The sequence below is a fragment of the Notamacropus eugenii genome, chromosome 1 (genome assembly GCF_028372415.1).
Source record: "Notamacropus eugenii isolate mMacEug1 chromosome 1, mMacEug1.pri_v2, whole genome shotgun sequence".
Classification (NCBI taxonomy): Eukaryota; Metazoa; Chordata; class Mammalia; order Diprotodontia; family Macropodidae; genus Notamacropus; species Notamacropus eugenii.
This window is the reverse complement of record NC_092872.1, coordinates 315555698-315579670: the sequence shown is the minus strand read 5'-3', so window position 1 is coordinate 315579670 and position 23973 is coordinate 315555698. Positions and strand designations below refer to the sequence as shown.

Below are 23973 nucleotides of genomic sequence, written 5' to 3'. Positions count from 1 at the left end.
ATATAACTGTGTTTAACTGATGATGAATATAAAGAATTCAGAGAAGCATGGGAACTAATGGACAGTGAAGTGAGCAGAACCAGGAAAACACTATCCAAAATGAATGAAACAACATAAATGGAAGAAACAAAAACAAAAAGCTGAATGTTAGTTCATTATATGAGCAAGTTTGGTGCTGGAGCAGAAATTAGAAAAAATCCTCTTCTGGGAGGCTAGAGATGTGAAATATTAAATCTACTAGCACTCAGTTGATGTGTTGATTGGTTGATTTTTATTTATTCTTTCTTACAAGGAATAAGAGGGGGAAAATATATTTATAAATAAAAAGTGATGTAAAAACAGATATTAATAGTTGTGTGTGTGTGTGTGTGTGTGTGTGTGTGTGTGTTTATTTAAAGTAGCATTTGAGTTTGGCCTTAAAAGGTAGGGGCAATTCCAACTGCGGGAAGACAGGCACTGGAAGTAGAAGGAAGAGTGTGAACAAAGGCAATGTGATAAAACACAGGCTTGCAGAGGAAATGACAAGTATAGCTTAGGCTGGCTGGAAGTTAGCATACATGAAGGTAAATAATGATAAAAGGCTGAAAAAAGTAGGCTCTGGCCAAATTAGGGAGAGCCTTCCATACCGTGCCAAGGAATTAGATTCTAATGTCTATCAAATAAAGGTTTTTGAATATGGGGTGACAAAGTCATGTCTTATTAAATTAAGGAAACATTTATTTTTTTTAGATTTAAATTATTTTGTTTTCAGTGTTCTACAATTACTTCCATATAACTTAGATTTTTTTTTCCCCCACTTTCCCCCCATTTTCCCCCTTCCTCCCTGAGATGGAATACAATTTTATATAGGTTCTACACATACATTCCTATAAAATACATTTTCACCTTATTCATGTTACATAAAAGTATTAAAATGAATGGGAAAAATCATAAAACAAACCAAAATGTAATACAGAAGAAAATGATCTACTACATTCTGTGATCCAATTCCATAGTTCTGTCTCTGGATGTGGAAGGCATTTTGCCTTAAGAGACCATTGGGAATTTTTTAAGTCCTTGCATTACAATGAAGTTCCAAGTCTACCAGAAAAAATCCTTACATACTGTTCTCCTGATTCTACTCCTTTCACTCAATATCAGTTCATATAAGTCTTTCCAGGCCTCTCTGAAGTCTTCCTGTTTATCATTTCTTATAGCACAACAGTATTCCATTACATTCATATACCACAATTTATTCAGCCATTCCCCAATTGATGGGCATCTTCTTGATTTCCAGTTTTTGGCCTCCATAAAGAGTGCTGCTATAAATATTTTTGTACATGTGGGACCCTTTCCCATTTTTATGACCTCTTGGGGATACAGTTAAGGAAACTCTCTAAGAGAGTTCATTGAAAAAGGTATACTGCCTAAAATAGTATCTTACTGTAATATCCAAAAATACTACAAAACCTTAATAAATGATTAGAAAACACAAAATCTAGAAAACAAAATTTGTGTTAAAATGTTTGGGGCGGTGGGGGCAAGATGAAAGAGAAAAGGTAGGGACTCACTTGAGATCTCCCAAATTCCTCTCAAAAACTTTAAATAACATCTCAAAACAAATTCTGGCGTGGCAGAACCTACAAAAGGACAGAGTAAAATAATTTTCCAACCCAAGACAACTCAGAAGATTGGCAGGAAAGGTCTGTCACAGTTGGGTGAGGGTGGAGCACACTCCAGGCAGTGCAGGCCAGGCCCCAGGAAACTAGCAGTAGGCCTTGAGAGCAATTCAATCAGCTGCCAGAACTCTCAGCCCACAGATGATAAGAGGGTAGGACAATGGTGGCACTGGGTGCAGGCCTCTGTTGCATTGCTGGTACTCAGATCATCTGGTCACAGTTACATGATGAAAAAGACTGCTCACAGACCAAAGCAAAGGCCGGCAGAATAGTAAAACATATTTCTCTTTAGATCATACTAAAGAAGAACTGAAAATGTAGAGACCTCCCAGAACTAGCTCTAAAAACAACTGTACAAAAAATTTGAAACTTGGGACAGTGCCCCCTCACCCCTGGAAGGAGAACCCAACTTTGACATGAAATTATAGATCAAGAAAAAGAACAAGCAACAACAGAAAAAGAACCTGACCACTGAAAATTACTATATATGGATATTTTAGTCATTAAAAAAAGCCTAGTTTCTAGAATGCTTGGATCAATTCACAACTTTTATCTATCCACAGCACATTAGTGTAATTGTCTTTCCATAAATGCACTTTTTTCTGAAGTCCTTTTTTGGTTCCATTGGCTGGAGATAAGCTTTCTTCTCTCAATTCCCAGGAATAATTTGTGCAATAATTGTGGTATGAATTGTCTGCTTTTGGTGGTGATGGTAGTGATTTGGAATGATTTGGAATTCTCAATCTAGTTGATGAAATCATAGGAGGGATAAGTAACCGAGAGGCATAGGGGATTGCTGTTTTAAAGAAAATGAAAAGATGTGTTTATGTTGTTTGTTATTTTTTTAAAAGGTGAGTTAAGGAAGAGGAACTTAAGGAGGATGACTCCTAACAGCTTTGGGGAGAGCCCAGCTGTGAAGGACAAACTCAGCTTTTGAGAGGGGATTTTGTTTTGTCTTTTCTATTACATTTCTACCAGAGGCCTTACTATGCAAAATATAGCATTTGTTTGCTGGAGCTTGCTACTCATTCTCCAGTCTATGGCTACTCACTTTGTTTCTAATTCTTTTTACTAAGATCTTTCCGTGACTGATTTTACATGGTTGCAACTCACTGGACACCATGATATTACATTTCCTGGAATTTCAAGTGACTCAAAGGGCAGTTGAAAGACACATGGTAGATGTAAATAGGCTGCAGCTTATTATCAGCGAAAACTCACACTTGAGAAGTGTTGGGGAAAAAAAAAACATTAAAGACCAGAAAAGGTTGGGTTGTCATGAAGGATATCAGAGTGAAAGATGACAGAGGGACAGTCTGAATGTTGTAGCTGCAGAAATGTTACCCGAGCCAGTAAATGTATATACTGGTAATGTATTGGGCAGCTCCTCTGTTTAAGTTTTACAGAAAGATATTGAAAAGAATTACCCTAGATGAGAAAGTGTGAATTGCTTGCCCTTCACACTGGTAAAATTGTTATCAAAATAAAGATCTCAAGAAGAAAAGGATCAGTGAAGCAAAACTGAAAAATCTATTTTAGAGTAAGAAAGTTTGAGTAGTCTTTTTACCAAACCATAGTACTTTCTTTGTTTTTGTTTATACGTCCCACCCTCCACATTCGTTTTTAAGCAGTTGGAGAGAAGATAAAAAAAACACTTTTGTCTATCTTGTTTAAAATAATTCAGTAACCACTAAGCAGAAATTTGTCTCTTTTGTTCTGTGAATTCATTATATTTTCAGTGTTTAAAGAATTTTCCTAAAGGATTCAAGGTGTTATATTTTAAGAATATTTGTACATCTCAACCTTGAAAACTAGTAGGGAAAAAGAACTGAAAGGAAACTAGAGAGAGGAGGAAAATATGATCAGAAAATAAGAAATTAAAGTACCAATGAAGTTCTCTGCTATGTCACCCAGCTACTTTTGGGAACAGGGCAGTACTTTTATTGAAACTTATTCTTTTTCTCAAAATAGCAGTTGAAAAATATTGTTGTAAGAGGCGTTTTCTCTTGATTGTTTGGATGTTTGATTCCCTTGAAAAATTTTTTATGCTGGTAGAAAAAAGTCCTTCCATTTGTGTTTTGTAAGTGGTATAGATTCTTCATGGCCTGGTGTTTTTCATCCTGTAGAATTATTTTAGTCATTGCTAGTAGAATTATCTAATTTTTGATTACATATTTACTTTCTGAATTTTTTAAAAATTGTGTTGACAGGGTACAGACCTAAGCTGAGATCTTTGCCCCTTATCCCCAAAAGAATTTGGGTCCCATTTATCTACTGGCCTTGGAAAACCCCACCTTGAACTCTCCTTGAATTTCCCCACTTGATCTGGCTTTCACCTGAGGCTGTAATCCTCTCAACTGGTGTTTCTTTATTGCTATGTCCAATTAACCTAGGCTCACCCTCTATATCTATTGCCTCATTTTGCCTCTGGCCACTTTCCACCCTTGAACCTATCCAGACCTTGTTCTCGTGGTTCTGGTCCCAGGTCTTCAGGTCTTCTTGGTTACTTTCCTGTCATCCCAGCCGAGTGACCACTCCTAGATCCCTCCCACAGTCTTTCTGTATGTAAGATCCATCTTGACTTTCTTAAGGTGCTCAGATTCAATCTAGCCTGCTTGCATTAGTGATACAAATGGTTAGATTGCTTAAGAGTCTAGCCAATGTAGAGGATCTTTAATAAGCCTTGTTTTTTCTTTGGCTGAAAGAAGACTTGGGCCAAATTCAGGCAGGATCTGCATGTCGCAGTTTTGGGGTCCCAGTATCCCTAAACCTCAGCATTTTGGTTCCCTGTTCAACTTCTTCTCCAGCCAAGACTGGAAAGTATTTATCTAGTTGCTATCCCTTTCTCATGCTACAGTTGGGATCAATCTCTGAAGTACCTTGCAGGTGCTTTTTGGGCCTGATCTCTCAGGTCGAATTAGGTCAGACTAGCTACAAGGTTGTCTGGAACTCAGCCTTATGCTCTCAGGTTGTTGGTCTAGTGGTTATCTTCAAGGCTGTGGACCTAGGCACACTTTCCAAAACAAAGAGGACAAAGATGGAAACCCTTTCAGGAAGTGTATGTCCAATTCTCTCAGTTTTCTCTGCTCCAGGGAATTGGGGAAACTTCAGGGTTTTTTTTTTTTTGGTTTTGTTTTTTCCTGAGGCTTACTCCTAGATCCTCCTTTCAGGAGGGAGGGATTTCCAGCTCCCATCCCCATAATGGATCAGTCTTTTTCAATTCCCAATAATTTGCCCCTGGGTTATCTTTTACAAAATTGGAAAAAATTTAATTTCTCTGAAGAACTTAAAAAGAAAAGACTGATGTTCTTTTGCAACACTGTTTGCCCTCGGTGTCACCTAGAGGCCCATGAAGCATTGCCCATTTTGGGGACTTTACAATACAATACTCTATTAAAGTTAGATTTATACTGTTGGTGAGAAGGAAAATGAATGGAAATTCTCTACATAATGGCTTTCATTGAGCTCTCAGGACCCAGTTCTCAGAAAAGATTGTAAGATACCTGTAGTGAGAGGTGCCCCACAAAGCAGGTGTGTGGAGATCAATTAAATGACCCCCTTCTTCTGGCCCCCAGGATTTGTCCCCCCCCTTGCCTCCATTCCCACCATTTCCCCAGCCCCCATACCTACCCTATTCTCCCCTGATCCCTCCTGCTGTTTCCCAATCTCCCCAGCCCCTCCTGCTGCTCCCTAACTTCCCCGATCCCTCCAGCAACCCATGCTGAGGTCCCAGCCACAGGTCTTGCCTCGGACCCTCCCCCTGAGGCCCCTACCCCCTTGACAGCCTCTGCCCAGGTTTTTGACAAAAGCCTTCCAAGGTACTTCTCTCAGGCCCTCACCCCAACTGCCTCCTGCCATGATGCCCACTCAGGTTCCAGCTTGAGCCCATATACGCTGTCAGCATTACTCCTGGACCAGAACACTCAAATTTAGATCTAATCACAAATGAACCTTAGTTGACATCTAGTCTCCTTTTCTCATTTTGCAAATGAGGAAACTGAGGTCCATAGATCTGTAGATATAAAGAGACTTGCCAAAGGGTACAGGCAATGAATTGTAGAGTGAAGATTTGAAATCAGATTTTCTAACTGCAAATCTAGCACTCTTTTTTTCCACTACATGTAAGTGCTAGGTCAGGTCTGGGAGAGTGGGTTGTTATAGGCCAATTAGGTTAGATTAGGGAAAATTTAGCAATAATTATAATTATAATATCTTACATGTCTTTAGTGTTGTAGATGTTTCAAAGTGCCTTATATCTGTTATCTCACTTAAGGTTATTCTTTGGTTTGTTAAAACCTGAGGAGATAAGAGAGGATTCTGGGAAGATGGCAGAATAGGTCAGAAAATTCCAAGCTCTCCATACTTTCCCCCACAGAAGAGATAAAATAGCACCTCAGGGTCAGCATAGAGTGCTAAAAATAAATGAATAGGGATAGAACAGGGGTCCTCCTGGGACAAACAGAAAAAGATCTGAAGAAAAATTCCAGGAAGAGCTTTGGTCTCTGAAGACTAAAGGCCTCCAGGCTGAGTCCTAAATTCATTTACACAGCAAGTGGCAAGCCCTGGGCATTAGGTAGGTTGGGAAGCTGCCTGGACCCCGTAGCTCTCCTTCACTCCCCGCCCCCCCCCCCAACACACACACACACACACACACACACACACATATATACAGTGAGTGGAATTGGGTTTTGAGCAGAGAAGATTGAGGGAACCTCTCCTGACAAGGAATACCAGACCCACCTATGCTATGGAGATGGGATGGGGGGAAGGTTGGGGTGAGAAGGAACCAGCACACACCTGGTAAGTGCAGAAAAAGTGGGATAGGACCCTGTTGCCTTGGGCACTTAGAGGAGGCTGGAAATATTGGTTTAGGTTCCAAGCCAGTGGGGAGAACTGGAGAATCAGGTCAGAGGCATCAACCTCCCCAACCCCACCGCTGCCCCTGTACTCCAGGACTAGAGGTGATTACAAAAACAAAGTTATTACAAATTCAAAAAAATGCAGAGGCAAAGGAGAAAGAATCCAACCATAGGGTGTTATTATGGGAATAGAGAAGACTGGGGTTGGTCTTCAGAGGAGGATACTGAAGGAAAGAAACCCTTTTCTCCCTGAAGGAGTAATATCAAATAGTCACCTGCTCAAAAAGAATTCCTAAAACTTAAAAAAAAAGACTTTAAAAATCAAATGAGAGAAATTGAGTAAAAACTAAAAAAAATGAGAATAATCCAAGAAAAAGAAGAGTATAAAAAGAACGACAGCCAATTAAAAAAGGAGATCCAGAATCTTCAGGAAGAAAATGATTCCTTGATAATCAGAAGTAAGCAAGGGGAAACCAGTGAAGTCATAGGAGATCAAAAAATAATAAAACAAAATATAAGGGATGAAAAAAATAGAAGAGAATATTAAACATCTCATAAGAAAAACATCTGATCTGGAGAACAAATTAAAAAAAGAAAACATAAGAATAATCAGACTATCCTGAAATCTATATTATCTTGATACAATAACACAAGAAGTAATAAAAGAAAATTGTCCTCAAGTATTAGAAGAAGAGGGGAAAGTAGAAATAGAAAAAAAAATAAACTGATCGCCACCTGAAAGAGATCCAAAGTGGAAAACCCCACAGGAATACTATAGTCAAATTCTGAAACCCCCAGTTCAAGGATAAAATATTATAAGCAACAAGGAAAAAGCAGTTTACATATGGTAGTGCCACAGTTGGAATCACAAATCCCAGCAGTGGCAACACTAAAAGACTGCAAGTCTTGGAACACCATATATTGAAGAGCAAAAGAACTGGGGTTGTGGCCGAAAATATCATACCCAGCAAACCTAAGCATAATCCTGAATGAAAAAAAAGGACATTTAATGAACTGTCAGACTTTAAAGACTTTGTTAAAAAAAACAAACCAAAAACCTGAACTTTAATAGAAGATTTGACATACAAGAGCCAAGAAAAATAAAGATTCCCTCCTTTATCCTCTCCCCACTTTCTATCCCCTTGGAATTTTATTTCTTTCTGAATTTATAAGACTTTTAAACTCTTCTGGATGGGTTTCTGGAACTACCAGCCCTCCTTCCCCAACCAACTTTTTAAAGTCATCTCATACTCAGTTCTACCATCATCTTTCTTAAGAACTACCCAGTTACTAATAATCTTAGACATATGCTTTACATTTTACGTACGTGAAAGGTAAACAGTCTGTCCTTACTGAGTCCTTCTATTAAATTCAGATTGTTTTTTTTTTTTTTACATATATGCGCTTCATTGTAGCCTTATGAGGGGGAAGGAAGGGGGAAAAATTAAAAAAAAAAGTGGAGAGCAGAGAACAAAAGAAGATTTACAAGGAAGCAAAGATGAACTCAAGCTCTCAACACGTTGCTCTCAATGCGTAGAATTTATTATATGGGCTTTCTTGAAATGGAAATTTATTGCTATGTAGATTTTGAATCCTCTTTTAAGTTCTGCTGTGCACATGATAAACTTTTTTTCCTTATTTTGTATTTGTTTCAATATTTAAGTTTCTAATGTTTCTTTTTCTTATTATGTATTTAAGTTTTAGTTATAAAAAAATCTGGGGCGGAGCCAAGATGGCGGAGTGGAAAGACGCACATACACATAGCTCTGAACCCACAACCCACAGAACGGCTACAGGGGAGTAACTCACGGCGAATTCTGCACCCAGAGGCCACGGAATATTGGAGCGAGGGAGATTTCTGTTCCGGAGGGACCTGCAAACCTCTCACGGGGGGTCCTTCGCGCTGCGGACTGGGCGCTGGGACTGGGAGCTGAGGGCAGCCCTGCAGTGCCCACGGCACCGAGAGGAAAAGATCCGAGTGGGCTTTGGGGACGGGATCTCCAGCGGCCACGCGGGTCCCTCCACCCACAGAGGGACCTCTCGCAAAAGGTCCGTCGCGCTGCAGACGCGGAGCCCAGCCCAGCCCAGAGCTGCTGCGGCCACGGCACCAAGAGAAACAGACCCGAGCAGGCTTCAGGGACGGGATCTCCAGCAGCCGCACAAGTCCCTCCGCCCACAGGTGACGGGGGTCGGTGAGAGAGTCTCTTTGGCGGGTCGAGAGGGGAGTAGGGTGCCCCCATGATTCGGGCCCCCCCGGGAGGTAGAAGCTGAGAGGCGGCTGCAGACAGGGGCTCCCCAAGCGGGTGGGAGCCTGGATCCATTGTGGAAGGTCTGTGCATAAACCCCCTGAGGGAACTGAGCCTGAGAGGTGGCCCTGCCCCGACCTGACCACCTGAACTTAATTCTCACACTGAATAGCAGCCCTGCCCCCGGCAAAAGCCCTAAGGCTGGAAGCAGCATTTGAATCTCAGTCCCCAAACGCTGGCTGGGAGGATCAGGAGGCGAGGTGGGTGTGAGGAGAATATTCAGAGGTCAAGTCACTGGCTGGGAAAATGCCCAGAAAAGGGAAAAGAAATAAGACTATTGAAGGCTACTTTCTTGGAGAACAGGCATTTCCTCCCTTCCTTTCTGATGAGGAAGAACAATGCTTACCATCAGGCAAAGACACAGAAATCAAGGCTTCTGTGTCCCAGCCCACCCAATGGGCTCAGGCCATGGAAGAGCTCAAAAAGAATTTTGAAAATCAAGTTAGGGAGGTGGAGGAAAAACTGGGAAGAGAAATGAGAGAGATGAAAGAAAAGCATGAACAGCAGATCAGCATCCTGCTAAAGGAGACCCAAAAAAATGTTGAAGAAATTAACACCTTGAAAACTAGCCTAACTCAATTGGCAAAAGAGGCTCAAAAAGCCAATGGGGAGAAGAATGCTTTCAAAAGCAGAATTAGCCAAATGGAAAAGGAGATTCAAAAGCTCACTGAAGAAAATAGTTCTTTCAAAACTAGAATGGCACAGATGGAGGCTAAGGACTTTGTGAGAAAGCATGATATCACAGAACAAAGAGAGAAGAATGGAAAAATGGAAGATAATGTGAAATATCTCATTGGAAAAACAACTGACCTGGAAAATAGATTCAGGAGAGACAATTTAAAAATTATGGGACTACCTGAAAGCCATGATCAAAAGAAGAGCCTAGACATCATCTTCCATGAATTTATCAAGGAAAACTGCCCTGAGATTCTAGAACCAGAGGGCAAAATAAATATTCAAGGAATCCACAGAACACCGCATGAAAGAGATCCAAAAAGAGAAACTCCTAGGAACATTGTGGCCAAATTCCAGAGTTCCCAGGTCAAGGAGAAAATATTGCAAGCAGCTAGAAAGAAACAATTCAAGTATTGTGGGAATACAATCAGGATAACACAAGATCTAGCAGCTTCTACATTAAGGGATCAAAGGGCATGGAATATGATATTTCAGAAGTCAAAGGAACTAGGACTAAAACCAAGAATCACCTACCCAGCAAAACTGAGTATAATACTTCAGGGGAAAAAATGGTCTTTCAATGAAATAAAGGATTTTCAAACATTCTTGATGAAAAGATCAGAGCTGAAAAGAAAATTTGACTTTCAAACACAAGAATGAAGAGAACCATGAAAAGGTGAACAGCAAAGAGAAGTCATAAGGGACTTACTAAAGTTGAACTGTTTACATTCCTACATGGAAAGACAATATTTGTAACTCTTGAAACATTTCAGTATCTGGGTACTGGGTGGGAGTACACACACACACATGCACACACGCACACATACATAGAGGCAGAGTGCACAGAGTGAATTGAAGAGGATGGGATCATATCTTAAAAAAAAAATGAAATCAAGCAGTGAGAGAGAAAGATATTGGGAGGAGAAAGGGAGAAATGGAATGGGGCAAATTATCTCTCATAAAAGAGGCAAGCAAAAGACTCATTAGTGGAGGGATAAAGAGGGGAGGTGAGAGAAAAACATGAAGTCTACTCTCATCACATTCCACTAAAGGAAAGAATAAAATGCACACTCATTTTGGTAGGAAAACCTATCTCACAATACAGGAAATTGGGGGACAAGGGGACAAGCAGGGTGGGGGGGATGATAGAAGGGAGGGCATGGGGAGGAGAATGCAATACGAGGTCGACACTCATGGGGAGGGATAGGATCAAAAGAGAATAGAAGTAATGGGGGACAGGATAGGATGGAGGGAAATATAGTTAGTCCTATACAACACAACTATTATGGAAGTCATTTGCAAGACTACACAGATTTGGCCTATATTGAATTGCTTGCCTTCCAAAGGGAAGGGGTGGAGAGGGAGGGAGGTAAAGAAGGTGGAACTCAAAGTGTTAGGATCAACTGTAATGTTCTTACCACTAGGAAATAAGAAATACAGGTAAAGGGGTATAGAAAGCTATCTGGCCCTACAGGACAAAAGAGAAGACGGAGACAAGGGCAGAGAGGGATGATAGAAGAGAGAGTAGATTGGTCACAGGGGCAATTAGAATGCTTGGTGTTTGGGGGGGGAGGGGATGAAAGGGGAGAAAATTTGTAACCCAAAAATTTGTGAAAATGAATGTTAAAAGTTAAATAAAAAAAAAAATCTGGGTTGATAAAATTGTAATTGGCATTTAGTAAGCTCTTGCTATGTGCTAGGCACAGTGTTAAATTCTGGGCACACTAAAAAATAAAGTCCCTACCATCTAGGGACTTGAGTGACCACCTAAAATAACTGTACATAAAAGATAAATGCAATGTGAAAGGTCATCTGAGAGAGAAAATACTGGTACTGGTGGTAGGGGCTCCTAGAGGGGTGGATGGGAAACCAGGAAAGGCCTCTTTAAGAAGGTGGGATTTGTACTCAGTCTGGAGGGAAGCCAGGGATCTGGTAGGCAAAGGTGAGGAGGAAGAGCCTTCCAGTCAAAAGGTACAGACAGAGATGAGAGATGGAGTTTTGTGTGATTTTAAAAATCTTGAAACATAATCAAGACCAATATGACAGAACATGACCATTTCATTTTATTTTGGTGTTAATTTTCCAGATGCCCTTTTCTTTTGTTTCTTTTTCCCCCTTTTTTTCTTTTCTGGTAGAAACCTCGAATTAATTTGCATATCCTTCTTTATAACTATACAAACCAAGCTCTAAATGTCAAAATGTGATTTTGAAATGAAGATAATTTTTTTTTTGTTCTTAGCTTGAATGTTAAATCACTGTTGATGCTGTCCACTCCTTTTAATGACTCCATGGAAATATGAGAGAGAGAAAAAACTTCAAGATGGATGTCAGAAAGAAAGAAGTAGAAAGTGGGAGTAAGATTGTTAGCTTATGGGATCTCTCTGTTAGAATCTGATGTTCAGTTTAGAGTTGAGAGCTAGAGATTATGGTTAATTGATTGCTTCCTACAGTATGCCCTGAGATTAATTGCAGCCCCAGTCTGTAGGAGTCTGCTGCTAGATGTAGTTGTTGGCTGTTATACTGAGGACCAGTCAACCTTCCATTTTCAGGGTATGAGATATTAAATAATATAAATTTGAAAAATTGAACTGAGACCATACCATAATAAACAGACTCTTAAAAATGATTAATTAATATATTTTCAACCATAGTAGTAATATTTGAAATGCAGGTTTTAACAGAATAAGTTGAAAGAATTTAGGTAAAGGCAATCTAATTTTAAAGTAGAAATAACAAAAGACATAGTTGTTAACCTATTTCAGATTCATACTTTAAATCCTAACTCATGTACAGTGGAGGTAGAAATGTGTATGTAAGTGTGTCAAAGAAAGAGGAAGCTGAAATATAAGTTCTGCAGAAACACCATTAAGAAAGGAGATAGCAGGAAACAGTGGGAAAAGCCCTGCCTCTGGAGTCAGAGGTTTTGAGTTCAAGTCTTGTCTCTGACATCACTTTCTTTATGACTTCGGAGAGATGGCTTAACCACCCTGGGCCTTGGTTTCCTCATCTGTAAGATGAAGGGGTTAGACTAGATCACATTTAGGACCCGTCTAACTCAATACATGCATGTATTTGTTTGCCTCTTGTCTCTCCCATTAGATTGTAAGCTCCTTGAGGACAGGGACTCTCTTTTGCTTCTTTTTGTATCTCCAGTGCCTGACACATAGATGCTTAATGGATTTTTATTGATTTGATTGAATACCTTTGGACTTCTTCCTCCACAAATGGTTTGGATTGTTTCTTTTCTCTTAAGTTACATATACTCAAATATTCATCAATCAGTTCAGGAGTTCCTTTCACCTGCTCATCCTGTATGATATGTCCATATTCTAGAAGTTCCACAGGGAGTCCACCTAAAGTGCTTGAGGCCTTTATTGCTTTCCCCTTACATTACCAAGATACTAGTGGAACACTGACTGTCTCACTGTTGTCCCTCACATTCACCACCTGATCAGCCCATCTTCTCTTTTGGGCATATAATTCTTTGATGACATCCTTTACTCCTCTTATTTGGAGTTTCTTGTTGGCTGTACTTGGCAGCCTGCTTATACCCATGATGCACCTTTTTGTTGTCCCCTATGTGATACTTATCTTTAGTTTTCTGGAAGAATTGGAGTTTCATGTCTTACAGCCATACAGGAACATCAATAAAATGTTTGCATTGATAAGATGGTCCTTTGCTGCTATGAGAAACTTTGGGGTTAGTAAAAGTTTTTTGGAATTTCCTAAAAACGATTCACCCTGCTGTTCTTTTCAGTTCTAGGCTAGCATGTACATACATGCTGTTGAACAAGTTCTAGAGTATATCTTTTCAGATGCTACAAAAGCTATTAAAATTTTTATCTAAGCATTTCCATTACTCATTTAATGGTTTGTTTTAGACACAGGCTTCTGGTTCTGCCATTAAGGCAACATGATGTAATGGGAAGAGCAGTGGATTCAGTAGTTGGGAGACTTGAGGCCTGGGTACTAATCTCATTCTGATAGTAGTTGTGTGATTTTTGGCTAGACAGCTAACTTCTCTGGAGCTCAATTTCCTCATCTGTCCTGATCTCATAGGTCTAATTTTTTATTATTTGCACTAATGAAGAAGAGGAGTAGTGATAATCCGTAAATATTTGATTTGGGATGTATTAGGTTCTGTGTATGTATTAGGTTGAGTGTATGTTTTATGCTTCTTGTATCTAGCAGATTAGTCTCTCAATAAATATTAATGATTTTTTTTGTGTGTTTTCCCCCTCCCCAGCTGATTTAGATACTTACCTGTATTTTGCTTTAGCTAATTATAAAATGTCTTTTAATTCATGAGGGCATGATAATAAGTAGCTAACAAGAGTAGTCTGGATACATGTCGGGTAAAATGAAAATATGAAGTAGCCAAGAATGAAAAATTTGTTGTGGATAATCACTTCATACATAGATAGGTAAACAGAATAGGAATCAGGAAATTCAAAGATTACCACCATTACCTTCTTCCACCCAAGATCCTTCCCTACTGCAGAAAAACTGGGGATAAAGAATGACTAACCTAAAGAGGTAGGTACCTTATTCTTTCTGAAGAGAATTAGCCACTAGTATATTAGAGAGAGTGGTATGATAGAGCACTGGACTTGGAGGCTGGAAATATCTGGGTTTGAATCCCACCTCTATCCCTTCCAAGCAGAATGATCAAGTCATTTAATCTCCATGAGCCCCATTTTCCTTATCTATAAAATAAGAATAAGAATACCCATAAGACTTGAGTGTGAAGTGCTTTGTAAACCTATGCCTGGCATATAGTAAGTGCTTAATAGATGTTTATTGATTGATTACTGTTTACTCTAAAGATGGTTACTCCCATGACTTCTAGGTCTTCTCTATATCTCTGGTAGCTGCATAAATTAATGCCTCCATTAGAGGAAGCTCCTGCTACCTTCAGAAGAAGTTTACTGCAAAATCTGTTCCTGACTCCCCAGACTCCTTCTGGACCTTGGGAGGGGAACTTCATTTTCAGTTCCCTTTTTATGTGTTCATTATCTTTCCTCATTGGATGTAAGCTTCTTGAGGGTAGGGAATTGATGTCTTGTTTTGGCTTGTATATGTATTCTCAGCCCTTGGTACAGTGCCTGACACACAGTATTTAGTAAATACTTGATCTGTTTATTTCTGCAATCATTAAAAATGATTTTCATTTAGCAAAAGCATAATTTTGGTTGCCATTTTGTTTGGGTTTTGGCTGAAATTTAGAAATTATGAGTAAGAATAATAGTTAACATTTATATAATGCTTAAGATGAGAACAGGCCTCGAGATATGAAATTACTTAACTTGCTTTAGATCACACAATTAGTAAATACTTTGTAGGTTTTGCAAGTATTATTGTCCTCATGATGTAAAGGAAAAAACTTGAGTCTCAGAGAGGGACTTGGTTAAAAGGTCACTCACCTATTAAACAGCAGATTTCAAATCCAGTGGTTATGCCAATGTAGGAATGTTCTTGATCTGTGGCCCATGAACCTCTTTTAAAAATATTTTGAAAATATTTTTTCAATTTCAATATAATTATTTGTTTTTCAGTATAATTAATTTCCTTTGGTACATAGCTTTCACCAGGCAAAGGGTGCCATATAATGCCAAAAAGAAAAAAGTGAAAAGCCTCTGCTTCACTGTATCGTCTGGTGATCTCTGGGTCATAGTTATCTCTACTGTTTAAATTGTAGAGCTTTCTTTGTGCAAGGTTATAAAGGGAACGTTTGGCTACTTTAACTCTTCTCCCTCTTCCTCTTGTGGGAGGACAAGCTATTGTTACTCAAAGTATTTCTTTGAGCTGGTTTTCACTATGGCTGAAATGCTTGATTTTGTCAGTCTTGGAAAATGATAAATACTGAGGCTGAATCTTCATTTGGAGAGAGCAGTGTCTCTTTTTACTTCATGGGGAATGATTTATTTGAGATTGTTGCATGAAGATGAAACTCTACCTATTAGTGTGGAATCCACATATGATCTTAATAAAGATTGGCTTCTATATTTTATACCATTTAAATATGAACAAAAATATAGATGTTAGATTTATAGTGATTTGAATAATTTATTCAAAGTTCTTATGAGGTTTCTAAGGTGTCTCCAGTCTTAATATATTTAAAAATAATGAGATTTAAAAGCCTCAGTATCTTGTCTATTTGTATAGAAATGCGACTTCTCTATATATGTACATACATGTGGGTATATAAACGCATTTATCTCTACTCTCTAAAACATTAATTCTTCACTTTTGTGGAATTTTGATACTATTGATATTTAATTTGATCTTGAGTTACTCTACTTCCAAAACTGTATTATAGACCTATTCTAACTGCTAATAAAAATAGCTTGCCTTTATATATGATTTTAAATCTTCCAAAGTTCTTTATATATATTATCTATATATTATCTCATTTGAGGTTCACAACAAACCTTAAGAAACACTGAAGGCTCTTTCCCTTAGGCACAAAAATCATCAAGGTCCAGCCATTATGTCATAGATGATGATGATGATGGTGGTGGTGGTGGTGTGGTGGTAATGGTGGTAACAACAATAGAAGCTAGCATTTATGTAGTACTTAAGGTGTGCAAGACCCTTTATGTTATTTGATCCTTACAACAGTCCTGTGAAGTAGGTTGCTATTATTATCCAGATCAGGACAGTGAGGCTAAAAAAGAAGTTCAGTGACTTGCCCAGAGTCACACAACTAATAAGGCAGATTTTGAACTTGGCTCTTCCTGAACCCAAATGCATTCCATGTTGTTCCAGGTTGGCTCCTGTTTTTTCAGTCCCTACTACTTGTTTTTTCCATTTTCTTACTCCTAAACCCTTCACAAATCTACCTTTTTAAAATACCTTAGTGGAAGAATACTCTTTAGAGTACCATCCCATTGCCCTGAAAGCTGATGCACAAATTTAAGGAGATGTCTTACAAATATCTTTTTGTTTGTCCTTCATTTTCAGAGGCGTCAAAGAAGCGATGACATGACTTGCACTTGACTTTGTTTTGAGGGAGGGAGGGCTGTGCAGGTCACCAGCCTCACTCTCCCCCCACCTCCCCTCTGCCCACCCCAGCCATCTGGATCCAGTGATCAGATATTCATTAGGATGACTGGAGATGACCCAGGATGCAATGAGAGACCTTGGCCTTTTAGGCTAAGGTCTTTTCAGGTATTCACTTAAAGTGAGGTAGTGCCCATTCAATGAATGGGCCTCTTTACCCAAGTGCTGAAGAAAGAAATTCATTAGCACCCTATTACTTCTATGAAAGCCTTCTGCAATCTCCTGCCAATTTACCTCTGTAGATTTTATTTCATATTATTTGCTCCACTTTCCTTACTGTATGCCGACCAACCTGACCTTCTGATTGTCCTGAACCAGACATTTTGACTCTTGGCTTTTGCCAGACTCTTCCCTGTGACTAAAAAGCTCTCCCATCCTTTCCCCTCTGCCTTCCAGCCTCAATTAAGTATCTCCTATATTAGGAAGCCTTTATTTCTTTAGTTGTTAGTTTGCTTTTTCTCCTAAAATCGTCTTGCATTTACTTTTCTGTGTACCTCTGTCAGACAGTGTAGAACATAAACTCTTTGAGGTAAGGGTCTGTTTTCATTTCTGTCTTTGTTTCACAAATCCTAGTTGAATTGTTCCAGGTTCTTGGCATCAGATGTTCATCAAGAATGAAAAGTTAAATTTTTGTTCTTCTGGTATCTGTTTTTTCTGGGTCAGGAATTGATTTCATGTTTAGTTTAAGCAAACCTCTGATAGAAAAATGTCAAAGTGAAGTTGCCATAGTAATTGAAAACTTCAAAACATTTTCCTTCCCCAAGACACCTGTGTTTCTGTGTGATATAAAAGAGATAGCTTTACTTCCTCTTCTTTTCTCTGTCCTTTTATAATCAGTAAATATTAGTGTGAACTGCTATAGTATTTGGCTACTTGTATAATTAAAAGTTATTGAAGTGTTTTGTCTTTTTGTTCCCTTTGTTTAATGATGGCTCTAGGGTTTGGGGCATTTTAATACATATGTTAATGTAGGTTTTGGGCAAGTTTACACTATAAAGTGGTCGTTTTCTTGCAGAACGTGGCCAGATCTGGAATGAAAAATGCATAAGAATTCCAAGACTTCAACATGAATTGGCTTACAGGTAGGACATTTTGATTTCAGGATATGGTTTTGACAACTTAACCTTTTACAGATTATTCCTGGGCTTTAGTGTTCCAACTTTAGAATTTTGACAGTTGCTTAATACTGAAAAATGTTGTTAGATGATTAAAAAGATCAGAATTGTAAAGCATCTTGAGATATTTAGGAAGGAGCTTTCATGTATTATTACTAAGATGGTAACCTATTTCATGGATTTAACAGAATAGGAAATCTTAATGATTAGGAGTTTCTCAGTTTTTGGTTTCAAATATTAAGATACATGCATAGTATTAACTGAACAACCAGTATTATAAGAGAGCTAACAAAAATATTGCAGACAAGTTGCCCTATAGGAGCAGTCTTATCTTATTAATACCTTGTGGTATCAGGCTATGTCTATACAGACACACAGACACACACACACACCACACACACGTGTGTCTCTTTTGTTCACCTCTTTTAGTTTGGTCCTTAATTGAGGACTTTTTTCCCATCTATACAGGCACTGTTTATTTTATATTTATTTGTTCTCTTTTCTTTAGACTTTCATCTCTTCCAAACCTATTTCTTTTGAAGACACCATCATCTTTCTACAGTTTGTAATCTTGGATCTTTATTCTTTCTCACCTCCATATCTAAATTAGTATGGAAAAATTCCAAAATATCCAAATATCCAAAAGAAATGGCAACTCTTGCCATTTCTGCCTTCACACCATCTCTCTCAGATGACCCCTTCTCTCAACTCATATAGTTACCACTTTGCTTCAAGCCCTTGATTATTGCAACAGCATCCTATTTGGTTCTGCCTCAAGTCTCTCACCCTTCCATTCATCCTATGTACCGCTGCCAGTACTGTTCCTTAAGTACTGATTTGACCATGTCATTCCTTCACTCAAAAACTCCAGTGACTTTCTATTGATTCTAAAATAAAACATAAATCCCTCCATTTAACTTTTAAAACCCTACACGATGTGTCCTCAACCTATCTTTCCAGCCTTTCTTGATATTCCCTCCTTCCTCCCTCTGCAGTTAGACAAACTGATCTTCTCTAGTTTCTGTTCCTTTGTACTGGCTGTTCCTAATGTCTGGGGTGTACATCTCATTACCTCTACCTCATAGAGTCCCTTTCTTCCTTTAGAATGCAGCTCAGGTAGTTTCTGCTGCAGGAAGCTCCCTTTCCTAATTCCCTCAAATGCCTTCCTCCTGCCCAAACTACTTTGTGTTCAGTTGTTTCAGTTCTGTTCAATTCTTTGTGGCCCTATTTGGGATTTTCTTGGCAGAGATACTGGAATGGTTTGCCATTTCCTTCAGATGAGGAACTGAAGTAAGCAGGGTTAAGTGACTTGCTCAGATTCTCACAGCTAGTAAGTATCTGAGGCAGGATTTGAATTCAGGAAGATGAGTCTTCTTCACTCCAGGTCTGGTGCTCTATCCATTGAGCCACCTACCTGCTCAAATGACCTTGTATTTATCCACATGTATATTTCTTAACTTCATATTTGTGTTTTGTGTATATATATATATATTATGTGTACTTGTCTCTTCTCTTAGAATGGAAGCTAATTATGAGTAGGGAATGTTTCATTCTTTGTACTTTTACATCCCTGGTGCCTAATACAGTGCCTAGTACAGAGTAGGCATTTAAATATGTGCTAATTGATTGATGTATGCATGTTGTTTTCTATCTATAGAATATGAATGCCTTGAGAATAAGGCATCATTCAGTTTTTGCCTTTGTATTTCCAGTCCTTGTGGCATAGTGCCTGGCATAGTAATACTTAATAAAACTAGTTGAATGATTAAATTTTGTATCTATTTTTGTAGTGTAAAATGAGGAGGGATGGCTATATATTTGAAGAACATATTTCCTTAGGAAAATACAGTTGGTTAATTCTAGCTGATCTAAGAAGCAGTCAAATCTATTCTTATAAGAAATGTAGGGCCATTGTTCACCCACTGTTTATTACTCAAATTTCCTGTCAGTAAAATCAGCCACGGAAAACTGTCATGGAAAATAGTCAGGAAACAACTTTGAGCTCTCAGGAAACAAATTTGTGTAGTTATCATTAAATGGAGACCAATAGAAGACAAATGTTTCTTGTGTTAGTTGGCATTACTCTCAACTCTTGTCATGAATGTAAATTGTAACAGTGTCTTGGGATAGAAAGGATCTCATTGGCTCTCTAGTCCAGCTACTACTTGAATAAGAAAGAATCAATTCTATATCATACCATTCTGACTCATGGCACTGCCTTTCTGGTCTTTGTTTCATTGTAATCTCTGGTCAGGGGTCTGAAACTCACTATGTCCAAGATAGACCTCATTATATTTTGTTCCTAAACTGGGTTACTTGTCTTCTGAACTTCCCTATTCCTTTGTGTGCTTTGTGTAGTTTCTGTCGCATAGTAGGCTCTTAATACATGTTTGTTGACTTCAGTTGAAAATATTGCCATCCTTTTAGTCATTCAGACTTGTAACCTCTGTGATGCTTGACTTCTGACTTTCGTTTATCCCACATATTCTTTGAGTAAGTTTTGAAATCTCATTTTTCAACATAATATCATGCTTCCTATAATAGAAATTCTTGAAGGAAAAGGATAACTAACCTCTCTATGTTATAATCTTTCCATGTTAATAGTAAATGAGAGTGATGCATGAGACAGTGGCAGAATGTTATTTGACCATAAGTGTGAAGAGATACATATTTAAGGAAAGTGATATATAACAGTTTTTAGTGTATGTAATCCATGTGTTTGTGAACTTTTGTATGAATATTAATTTCAAAGAGGTGGTATATCTGCAAGAGATGGAAACAAATCTTGAAGTCAGGAATGCTTGGGTTCAGTTTGAGTTCTTGACACATGCTGTGTGACTATGGACAAATCAGTTGCCTTCTCAGAGACCAATAATTAAGACTGTAAATTAAAGGAATTGTCCATCTCTATCAGAGGAGAGATCTTCTATTCTAGACGTTCCTAATACCACTGAAATTATTACCCTTCTCTCCCATCCTCAAATTCTATTGAAAATATATCTAGAATTTGTTATTTAAAAGGAGTATTAAGGATTATCTGTTCTTAAGGTGAATAATAGACTGAACCTCATTGGTAAATAATGGATTTTCAGTGCATTGGATTTGTTTGAAGGTCACTATTTAATATTCTGATGTATCTCTTAAAAGCACTAGCCCTTGGCAACGTTGACAAGATTTGTTGTTTTGCTGGTTCCTTACTCCTCAGTAAATCTATGCCTATTGCTATTATGTTTTCTCCTGGTTAAAACCTACTTTACTGAAAAGATCTGAAGTGCCAATTATTGATAATAGTATTAAATAAGATATGACTGCTTTCAAGATAGGTAATTTACATATAACAGGGGTCTTAGCGTTGTACTCACAGTAAAATTCTTAAATTTCAGACATCAGGTATTGGCTTTTAAAAGTTAGGTCACATATTTGGCTACTGTGTCATTTAGAAAATTTATTTAGGTGAAAAAACTTCACAGAAGAGAGGCAGTCCAGAGGAGCAGATTTGCTTTGAGAGTGCCAGCTTTGGATCCAAAAAGACCTGGATTCTCATCCCTCCAGGCTGTGGCAAAAAACGGCATGTGAACTTGCTTCTCAACGTGCTGGACAACTTTTTAAGAATTTAAGTTGCTAAGAAAGTGCTAATCTGAATGGGGAGGAGTTGCTTTATCTGAGAGTTCTCTATAGGTCTAGTATACCTGATACCAGATACCTGGTAGATTAGAATCCATTTCCGCACCTCTTTGTTGTTTTTCAGTCCTCTTTCATTTGTGTCCAACTCTTCATGATTCCATTTGGAATTTTCTTGGCAAAGATACTGGAGTGATTTGCCATTTCTTTCTCCATCTCTCCATCCATATGTAGATGAAGAAACTGAGGCAAACAGGATTAAGTAACTTGTTTAGGATTACACAACTAGGTAATGTCTGAGGCCAGATTTGAACTCAGGAAGACGAATCTTCCTGACTCTCTCTATCAACTACACATCTAGTTGCCTTAACCTCTTTGTTACTGTGATTAAATGAGAGGTTGAAAATTTTTATTTTGCAAATTCTTATTGTTAAGAATTGTTTCCTTAAATGTATATTTTATTTTGACTTCTGAGGGGCTGTATGAGTAGTAGGGAGAAGTCATGTCTTGGATATATATTTGCTGTGTATATGATCTGTGGTCAAGCCACTTAACTTCTCAGTGTCCTTGACAGTTCTTTAAAACTGTAAGTTCTAGATGAGGTTCCACACTGGCAGTTCCCTGAACCTCTGAATTCATAAAAACAGGTGAAAAAAATATTAATGCGGGACAAACACCTTTTGACTTCCATTGACATGTACAGGTATTCAGCTATCTGAACAAGATCATAAGAAATGAAAATAAATATGTAAGCTGAAACCAATCAACAAGTCAAAAAAAGTTGTGTGATTTGTTTTCAGATGTCTTAAATGTGTTATTGATTATTAACCTTATTTTGAGACATAGGCTTATATCTATATATGTATATCTACAGAGATAGACACATATTTAACTAGGGGTAGTCACTAGTAGTTGTAATTCTTTTTCTCTTCTTTTTGGAGTTTTTTATATTATGAATTTGTTGCTGTTGTTTAAATACATGATTATTGTCAATATGTATGGATATACTCATTTGGTTCTGCTTTATTCTTTCTGTATCATTTTGTATAAATCTTTTTATATTTTTTTGAATACCTGACATTTATCATACTTATAACCTAAAAGTAGGCCATTATGTTCATGTAACATAACTTGTTCAACCACTATTCTACTGATAGATACTTAGTTTCCATCCAGTTTTTTTTAAACTATTAAAAACAGTGCTGGTAGATCTCTTACTACCCATTAATAACTTATTTGGTATATAGGCCCAGTAGTGGGATTAATGGGTCAGAGATTATGTACATCTTGGTCATCATTATTGTGTATTCCCAAATTGCTTTCTGATAAGGTTTGACTAATCGGCAACTCAACTATTAATGCAATGACAGTGCCTGTTTTTATGTCCTGTAATTTCCTCTTAGTCGTGGCTTGGGAACTTACTCTTCTTCACAATTGTGGAAGATATAACAATACTCTCTCCTTATAGGGTTTTGTTTGCCTTTTTTTTTTTTTTGATGTTTTTCTCCCTTAAACTCTGGATTATTTACTAAATTGTGGTATATGGTATGGGATTATGAACCAAGATCTGTTGCAGGGGAACTAGATGTAGAAAAATTATAAGGACTCATTAACTCTATAAATAGCGTCAGTGTATACTTTGATGCTTGGTGACTTCACTCTAAAGATGAGAATAACTGAGGATAGTAAGAAATTTAATGCTGTGATTAAGTTATAAGGATTGAAAGAGGCCACAGAGTATTTAGATTTTTACCAAAATTGTGCATATGAATCATGAATGTTATCTTTAAGTAAAGCATTGATAGGTGTTGGATATGACAGACTTAAAAGAACATTTAAAAACTAAATGTTTTTAAAAGCATTTGTTTTTTAAAAACAAATTGCATTTTAGTGGACAGGAAGTGGCTTGTTACGGACAGGAGTCATTCCTTAATCAGTTTTCTGTGTACATTTATAGACCACTTATTTGAGCAAAGAGAAAAAAGTAATAATGAGAAAAAGATATAATGTACAAACTAAATAACTCCTATCCGGGCCTTACTTGTACCTGTTATTTGTGTTGAAAAATGGATTATGGGTAGAAGGAAGAACATGGTTGTAGACTACAATAATATCATACAAAAATTTGGCTCAGTTAAATCACTGGGTCATAAGTAGGAGACCAAAGCCTAAAATGCTCCAGAGTAGCCTGCAAACAATACATTTTCTACATAGCAGAGAGATATGATAGCCAAAGGCGACACTGATTTAGAGTATAAACTTGTTTGTAAAATCTTAGAAAAAGGATGAAACATTATTAGCAGTATTACCTCATAAAACAGAGAGAAGCGGAGGACAGTGAAACTTGTAGAAAGTAAGCTTGGAGGGAACTAACTAAGCAAAGTCACTCACGGCCATTTAAGGAATAAAATAGAAGTAAGACAAGAATTAGAAGAACAATAGAAAAATTTATAGCAATTTTTAATATTTTTGAAAATGTGTGTTTTTCTTTAAACCACTGGGGACGGTGGAGCCATCACATTTAAAATCTTTTAACATTACAGTCCCAAGTGACCATAGTGATCATAGATGAAGTAGAAATGAGAAAAAATTTGGGAAAGGCATTTGAATCAGATCAAGTGTACTTAGAGGAGATCTTTGGAGGTGGTACTTGTGAGGATGTGGAGGGATTAAGACA

General features: G+C 37.9%; 1 protein-coding gene across 12 annotated transcripts in view; it reads left to right on the top strand.

Annotated features, from left to right (window-relative positions):
* FUT8 (fucosyltransferase 8) overlaps positions 1-23973 on the top strand; it is a 446072-nt gene that overhangs the window by 36570 nt on the left and 385529 nt on the right. For 8 of the 12 annotated variants that reach the window (XM_072629586.1, XM_072629585.1, XM_072629576.1 and 5 more), the window contains one exon: positions 17576-17642. The exons of 2 other annotated variants lie outside the window; for them this stretch is intronic. The gene's annotated coding sequence lies outside the window, so the exon portion shown is untranslated. Of the gene's footprint in view, positions 1-16461; positions 16669-17575; positions 17643-23973 lie in introns of those variants that run through there. 2 more of the 12 variants (XM_072629578.1, XM_072629583.1) reach the window with 1 other exon arrangement.